The sequence below is a fragment of the Protopterus annectens genome, chromosome 4.part1 (genome assembly GCF_019279795.1).
Source record: "Protopterus annectens isolate FY-2018-M chromosome 4.part1, PAN1.0, whole genome shotgun sequence".
Lineage (NCBI taxonomy): Eukaryota > Metazoa > Chordata > Ceratodontiformes > Protopteridae > Protopterus > Protopterus annectens.
This window is the reverse complement of record NC_056734.1, coordinates 446507666-446515044: the sequence shown is the minus strand read 5'-3', so window position 1 is coordinate 446515044 and position 7379 is coordinate 446507666. Positions and strand designations below refer to the sequence as shown.

The 7379-nt window shown below is 37.2% G+C and overlaps 1 protein-coding gene across 1 annotated transcript in view; it reads left to right on the top strand.

Moving 5' to 3' along the window:
- The first annotated feature begins 486 nt into the window (after window positions 1–486).
- LOC122801220 (neuronal tyrosine-phosphorylated phosphoinositide-3-kinase adapter 2-like) overlaps window positions 487–7379 on the top strand; it is a 585302-nt gene continuing 578409 nt past the window's right edge. The window contains exon 1 of the mRNA XM_044070774.1: window positions 487–618. The gene's annotated coding sequence lies outside the window, so the exon portion shown is untranslated. The remainder of the gene's footprint in view (window positions 619–7379) is intronic.

Below are 7379 nucleotides of genomic sequence, written 5' to 3'. Positions count from 1 at the left end.
AGCTTCTCCTTTATAAAACAAACTAGAATAGTATGCAAACAAATAGCTTCTGAGTCATTTAGGTTAGTTGCGCTCTCTGTATCTTTTTACTACCTGATTTTCGGACGTTCTACACTACCACCGCCCAAACACACAGTTTATTCTTTTGAAAAGGAAAAATAGCATTAAGAACAAATTAACATAAATTTTATTATGGCTCATGGAGTGCCGTGCAGCGCGCAAACACCTGCTTTTTTAACAGGTATACAAGCATCTGCTGACTTACACACACAGACACACACACACACACACACACACACACACACACACGAGTGCGCAGCAAAGAGAAGTAACTCCTCAAGCATTGCCTTTCTGTATTCATTACAACAATAACGTCCACAGATTTTCATGATTTGCCGTGTCATTACTTGAAACGCTAATCAGTCAGCTGGTGAGACTTCCAGTTTACAAACTAGTTGAGATGAACTGCGAGCAGGTGGTACGGGAAGTGTTGATTGGCTGAGAGTAGCACAGCCCCGCCCACTTTCTCTCTCCTCCAGCGGTAACCCATCCTGCGTCAGCGAGGACTTTGTTCGTTACCCTGTTGGGTGGTGCAAGAGGGAGCGCAAAGATATCGAAGTAAGGAAAATCTGATTCACAACTTGATAGGTTATTTACTGGATTCCTTATTGTCCAGGATGTCTCACGATCTGAATGCTAACTTTCCAATTCTTTGAGAATGTCCGTTTTGGTATAATTAGGTGTCTGGACTCTGGAGTAGATTTGTTTAAAAACCAGGTTGTTGCTGGTGTTTTTTTATTTAATTATTTTTTTGTGCTTACTAAGTCTCAGTTCGTAGCGGAAAAGGAAAAAGAGGGACCTGAGCGGAAGAGATGAAAAATAACTGTTGCCTAGCTATGAGGCCGCCAACTCCTGAGAGCAGGAATATGAAGCGGAAAGATGCTGCTGGGCTCCAGGTTCAGCTTTAACTGCCTCGGTCCTTTCTGCTCTTCCCGTTTCTGATGGGCCTAGTTAATAGGAGCTGTCCAAGGTCCTGGAATGTCGAATGCCCCGCAGCTGAGTACCTTCACATTGCAAAGAAACAAGAAGGCATTTGTGTTGTGTTTCAGAAGGTGCGCTTGATTGAAAATCATTTACATGCTGCAACATCTGTATGAACTGCAGCAGCATCAACATACAGCAACAACTGAAGAAAAAGGCAACCTACTGGTGGTCACGGGGGAACGAAGATGACAGACTAGACTGCTTCAATCCTGGTGTATGTAACAGGAAAAAGAGAGGGGTTTTATTAAGGAAGGGATCCTTTTGGGCTTCACAAGATGCACATTGTTTTCTGTTTTAGGTCATCCGGTCGTTGCAAAATAACAGGTGCAAATGACGCTTGTTAATAAGCTTCGTAGTACTGCATTAAGCTTCTGTGTATTGTTCTTTGTGGTGAAGTGGATTAAAAACACTGAGATTTTTCACGAAACCTTCAAGCAGGCTACATTTTGCAGGTTGTTGTCTTTCTGTGTCCTCTTTTCCTGGAACGGGAATTTAAGGAAAGAAGTGCCTAATCTCTTGGATCTACGATGTTTTTAACTGTTGACAGCTTTGCCTGAACTTTAAAGACACCACAGATCATACAACATACTGGGCACATATATCCTGACAATGCTTACACACTTCAGTTGAACACCTTTGTTAAAAAAAACACCAGGCACTTTAGTTAATAATGTGAGCTTGTCTAACATCTTAACATTTGATGGTGCTGCAACACTTATTCAAACTGCACTAACTGGAAAAATAAAGACAGGAAAGGACTTCCTAACAAAAGACACCATTTTGCACTTGGCTGTTCTTGGGTAAGCAAAATGTTTATATTATTAATTGAGCTGAAGAGCTTTCTTAGTACAGTTTAAACAATTGTACAAGGCTGGAGTCTGCAATCGCTTATGTATTTGCTTAATGAGTGTAGCTAATATGTTATGCAGTGCAGTCAGTTCTCTGAAATTGTCATAGCGATCAGTCAAATCCACTGCCATCATAAGTGGTTTTGCTCTAAAAGGAGACATGTTGCTTCATTTAATTCCACAGTTAGCATTTTATAAGCACAGTATTAATAGAGGAACAGAACGAAATGTACACACTACTTAAAATTTAAAGCAGTTGATCTGCAACTGTTATCGGGAGCAGAAGTTTAACTCTTTAGGTGCTGTAGTGTTGTTGACATTTTCATCACATTGTGTCTTGATGAGAAAGGGTGTGACACTGAGGAAAAAATAAATGTGTGTATACACATTAAACAAATAGGTAATTACATAGATATACTTGCCTAAGTTCCTTTCCATTTGTAGGATACAGAGAGCAAAATGCAACATATGAAGCATCACTACGTACTGTAACTTATTTTTTTTCTAAATAAATATAAGGCATGTGTGCTTTTTGCTACTATGTTTTATATAATGTATGTAACAAATAAACACATGTCAAGTAGCATAGTAATCACTTTTTGATATATGAATCTGATAATATAATGCAAACATTTTTAACCCTGACACAGTCTATCTAATGGCTTCCCTACCTACACCCTATTGGCCTATTAGTTCTCTGCTTGGGGGTAGGTGAAAGCCAAGACCCAATTCCTCAGGCAGGAAAAGAGCACTATCAGCTTGTTCTTTCACTCTGGAGAAGAAAGTCTGTGTGAGGGAATGAGTCATCTTGTCAGTCATGAGCACCCCCCCCCCCAAGCTGAATCCATCTTCCATTGGCCAGTAGCTCTTGTATTTGCTGTTGATGTACGGAGACCCCATGCATGGTTCTATATGCTTGTGAAGTCTCCATGGCTTATAGTTTGCTGGGACCAGGAGTGCAAATAGGGCACTATCTTTGTATACCCCAGGATGAGTAATCTAGCATCAGCTACTCCATTCCAGCAGCTGAGCTGCTACACAATCCTGAGTAATCCAGGTTCTAGTCAGAATGTTATTTCTATATGTCCCAGGCTCAGGTGCAAAATTGCTAGTTCTGTTGCTTTGAAGTTCTGTTAATAAAGTATCAGAGTGGTGGTTTTATACCTTATATTTCTGTTTGTGCATGCACGCACACACGCTCACACACACATATACTATACCTGAGGCAAAATTGCATACTCAAGGTTTTCTGAATTGCGTTGCCTGCATTTTTTGGCACACACCCTAAAGATAAAGCATTTGAGTAACAATTCCAATAATTATAAATTACAATAGTTATCAATTACAGAACAATTTGCCAAGTACAAGTAGATAACAATGTACTTGCATTGAAAACAAACCTACTACAGCTTTGGGGACTTACAAGTGTGATGGTTAGTTAAGTGAACAGAAAACTTCACATACTTTGGTTATTTGTTCCACAATTTTAACACCACCATTGTATTTACAACATTACTGTATTCTTCAAAAGTGCTCTTGCAGAATTTGTGATGTACATTACTGTGTTGCACATATTTAATTGTTTTAACATAAATAGATGATCAATAGCAAAATGTATCTGTGTCTTCCATAAATAACAAAATGTATAAAAGGTATAAAATTTGTAGATAACTGCTTCATTCTTTAATTTTTTTTCATTCACAAGTCCCTTTTGTTACCCGTAATTTTTAGCAACTAGGCTATTTTAGGTTCCAACTACTTTTTGAAATTCTGAAAGTATTCACTTCCTATATCCATTGCTCATCCTAGAGAAAATGGAATAAATTATTTACTCATCCACCATGCTTATCTTACCAAAACAAACAAAGAATGTTTCATTAACCCAATGGGTTCTATACAGACTAAAGCTCATGTATGTTTTGAAAGTCCAAGAATGGATGAACAAGAATAGGTCTGTTATTCCAATTGTGTTATTCTCACTATGTGTTATCTGTTTTACTATTTTTGCACTTTGTGTCTCCACTGACTAACTACTTTAAGTGGCTTGGGTCATGGTTATGGCTGAAGATGGTCTTTGGAGCAGCCTTGACATTAGGCTAACCAAATGAATTAATTTCAGATTTCTATATACAGACTAGGTATTCTACAAATGTTTGATAGTATACATTTTCAAGAATGCCCGAAGTATGATCACTTCAGTTACTGTTCATGGCAGGCAAAATAATGGCTCCATGTCTATGTTTACATTTTGTTATGTATTACATATTAGTGAGGTCTTGTTATGCATTATATATTAGTGAGGTGGGCATATTATGCACTTATATTTTGAAAACAGAGTCTGAAGTAATAGCTGAAATTTCATGAACATGTTTTAATAAGAAATAATGTTCCAGGTTATTTATGATTTAATATCTTCTGATATCTGTAACCCTGTATTATATATTTTTTCAAATCCGCAATACTTTATAGGCACATGAAAGTTGCTAAAAATGCTTCTGGTATGAAAGACAGAAATATCATCACTCAGAAAATACTTCTGCGACCATGGCAAGTGGAAACAGTTCAGTATTATTTATTCTAAATAGTTTATGCATAATGTCACGCCCTCCTGTATGTATCCAGGCTGATGTATACCGACTTCATAATTGCACACCATTGAAAAAAGGAGACTGTCACCATAACACTGCACAACAGTCTGTAGTAATCACTGGTTTTCTCTAATGTGAGTAACCAAGTGATTTCTTAGTAGCTGTTATATGAGAAGCATGTTACAACTACTAAAAATCCCTGCCATTGTATAACCTTGTAGCCTTATGTAGTAATGCTAAAGCCAGCACTTATTCCATGGTATTAGTGACCCATTTCCTTGAGAAAGACAGGGGCCACTTGAATATGCGACATATCAGAACATGGTCTTCATTGACCATGCAGCTCAGCCATAGTGGCCAAATAGTCCTAATTAAAAAAACTTGAAATCTGCATATTTGTGATTAGAAGTGAATAATGTAATCAAAGTGTGTGACTTGTATATCTTTGACAGAGTGAGAGCATATTATTTTGGGGTTTTGTATATGTCCTTATGATTCACCCACTTTTTTAGCCAAAAAGTGACTGTTAAAATAGTACTGCATGCCTGAAGGATTTGAGAACAAGGGTAAACAATTCTTTGATTTTTTTCAAAAGAAACATTTAGGTACATATACATAGACATGTATATGTACCTACACACATTATTTTGTGTGTGTGTATATAATATACATATATATATATTATAAATGTATTTGGTTACAGCCTTTTACAAAGCATATCCTTTTTTTTGGGGGGGGGGGGCATTTACGTGAAAGTAGTTTTTTTTCTACAGTCAACAAGTTTACTGAATTCTTGGAAAGTGCATATTGATACATGAAACATTATGGCTTCCCTACAAGTGGACGATATATTCATTTGTTTTCATGAGTTAACTGCCAAATTCCACTTTCCCAGTCTTACCAATCCTCATATTTATGTTTTTCATCAAGATTCATAGTTGGTTAGATTGTGATACTGTGTTTATTAGATTTTACCCATTAGGGGTATTCCTTCAGTTTGGCAACCACTGAAGAAGTATGTTTAAGTAAGGGGTGGATGGGTAGAAGCACCGTATAAGAGGTGTACAGTGTGATATTTCACTTATTGTTATTGTTTATGACGTGGCTCACCTGCCACTAAATGTTTGCATGGTTGGCACGTGGTCATTTGTATGAAAAGCACCCCAATAGTGCTGATCAGCTGCGTGCCTCCTTTAAAAGCACAGTCAGGATGCTACATTTATGTAACTGCCCAGTGCAGCAATTCATGCTATCTTTCATTGTTCTTCTTTAAAAGCACAGTCAGAATGCTACACTTATGTAACTGCCCAGTGCAGGAATTCATGCTATCTGTTATTGTTCTTCTTTAAAAGCACAGTCAGAATGCTACACTTATGTAACTGCCCAGTGCAGGAATTCATGCTATCTTTCATTGTTCTTCTTTAAAAGCACAGTCAGAATGCTACACTTATGTAACTGCCCAGTGCAGGAATTCATGCTATCTTTTATTGTCCTTCTTTAAAAGCACAGTCAGAATGCTACACTTATGTAACTGCCCAGTGCAGGAATTCATGCTATCTTTCATTGTTCTTCTTTAAAAGCACAGTCAGAATGCTACACTTATGTAACTGCCCAGTGCAGGAATTCATGCTATCTTTCATTGTTCTTCTTTAAAAGCACAGTCAGAATGCTACACTTATGTAACTGCCCAGTGCAGGAATTCATGCTATCTTTTATTGTTCTTCTTTAAAAGCACAGTCAGAATGCTACACTTATGTAACTGCCCAGTGCAGCAATTCATGCTATCTTTTATTGTTCTTGCAGTGATTTTGGGCATCTTTAAGAGAGTCATATTTATAGTTTGTTTAATACTACATAGTCAGTTTACAGCTTGTTATAAACCAAAACAATAAATAATATTTAAACATTCCTTCCTGACACAAGTAAGGCAGCACAAGAATGTTTGTGGAGAAACTGAGTCCATTCAGTTACCTATCCTTCAAAGATTGCAGAGTTGATACTCTGCGTGTACTATAGTAGATTTGTTTCTAATTTGTATAAGATTTATTGATTTCATAATATTACATTATTATCTTGTGCATATGTTATTCATGGTACACATAGAATGTCCTCTGACAGCTGGTCTGAATCATTTAAACTTCTTAGTTAGGTGACTCAGTTTGTCACCTGATTCTTAAACGTTTAGAGCAGAACCAGCCCAGAATCAGATGTTACATCCTTTAACTTGCCAATCAATAAACTTGCCTTCTCTCTTGTTTTATGCTAACATTTATATCCTGCTTTTGGGTTCACCATACCTCTGTCATGTTTGCCAATCAATAAACTTGCCTTCTCTCTTGTTTTATTCTAACATTTATATCCTGCTTTTGGGTTCACCATACCTCTGTCATGTTTGCCAATCAATAAACTTGCCTTCTCTCTTGTTTTATTCTAACATTTAGATCCTGCTTTTGGGTTCACCATACCTCTGTCATGTTTGCCAATCAATAAACTTGCCTTCTCTCTTGTTTTATTCTAACATTTAGATCCTGCTTTTGGGTTCACCATACCTCTGTCATGTTTGCCAATCAATAAACTTGCCTTCTCTCTTGTTTTATTCTAACATTTAGATCCTGCTTTTGGGTTCACCATACCTCTGTCATGTTTGCCAATCAATAAACTTGCCTTCTCTCTTGTTTTATTCTAACATTTAGATCCTGCTTTTGGGTTCACCATACCTCTGTCATGTTTGCCAATCAATAAACTTGCCTTCTCTCTTGTTTTATTCTAACATTTAGATCCTGCTTTTGGGTTCACCATACCCCTGTCATGTTGTTACCCCTCTCTATGTGATTAATTTCCCTTTCCTTCTCTCTTGTTTTATTCTAACATTTATATCCTGCTTTTGGGTTCACCATAC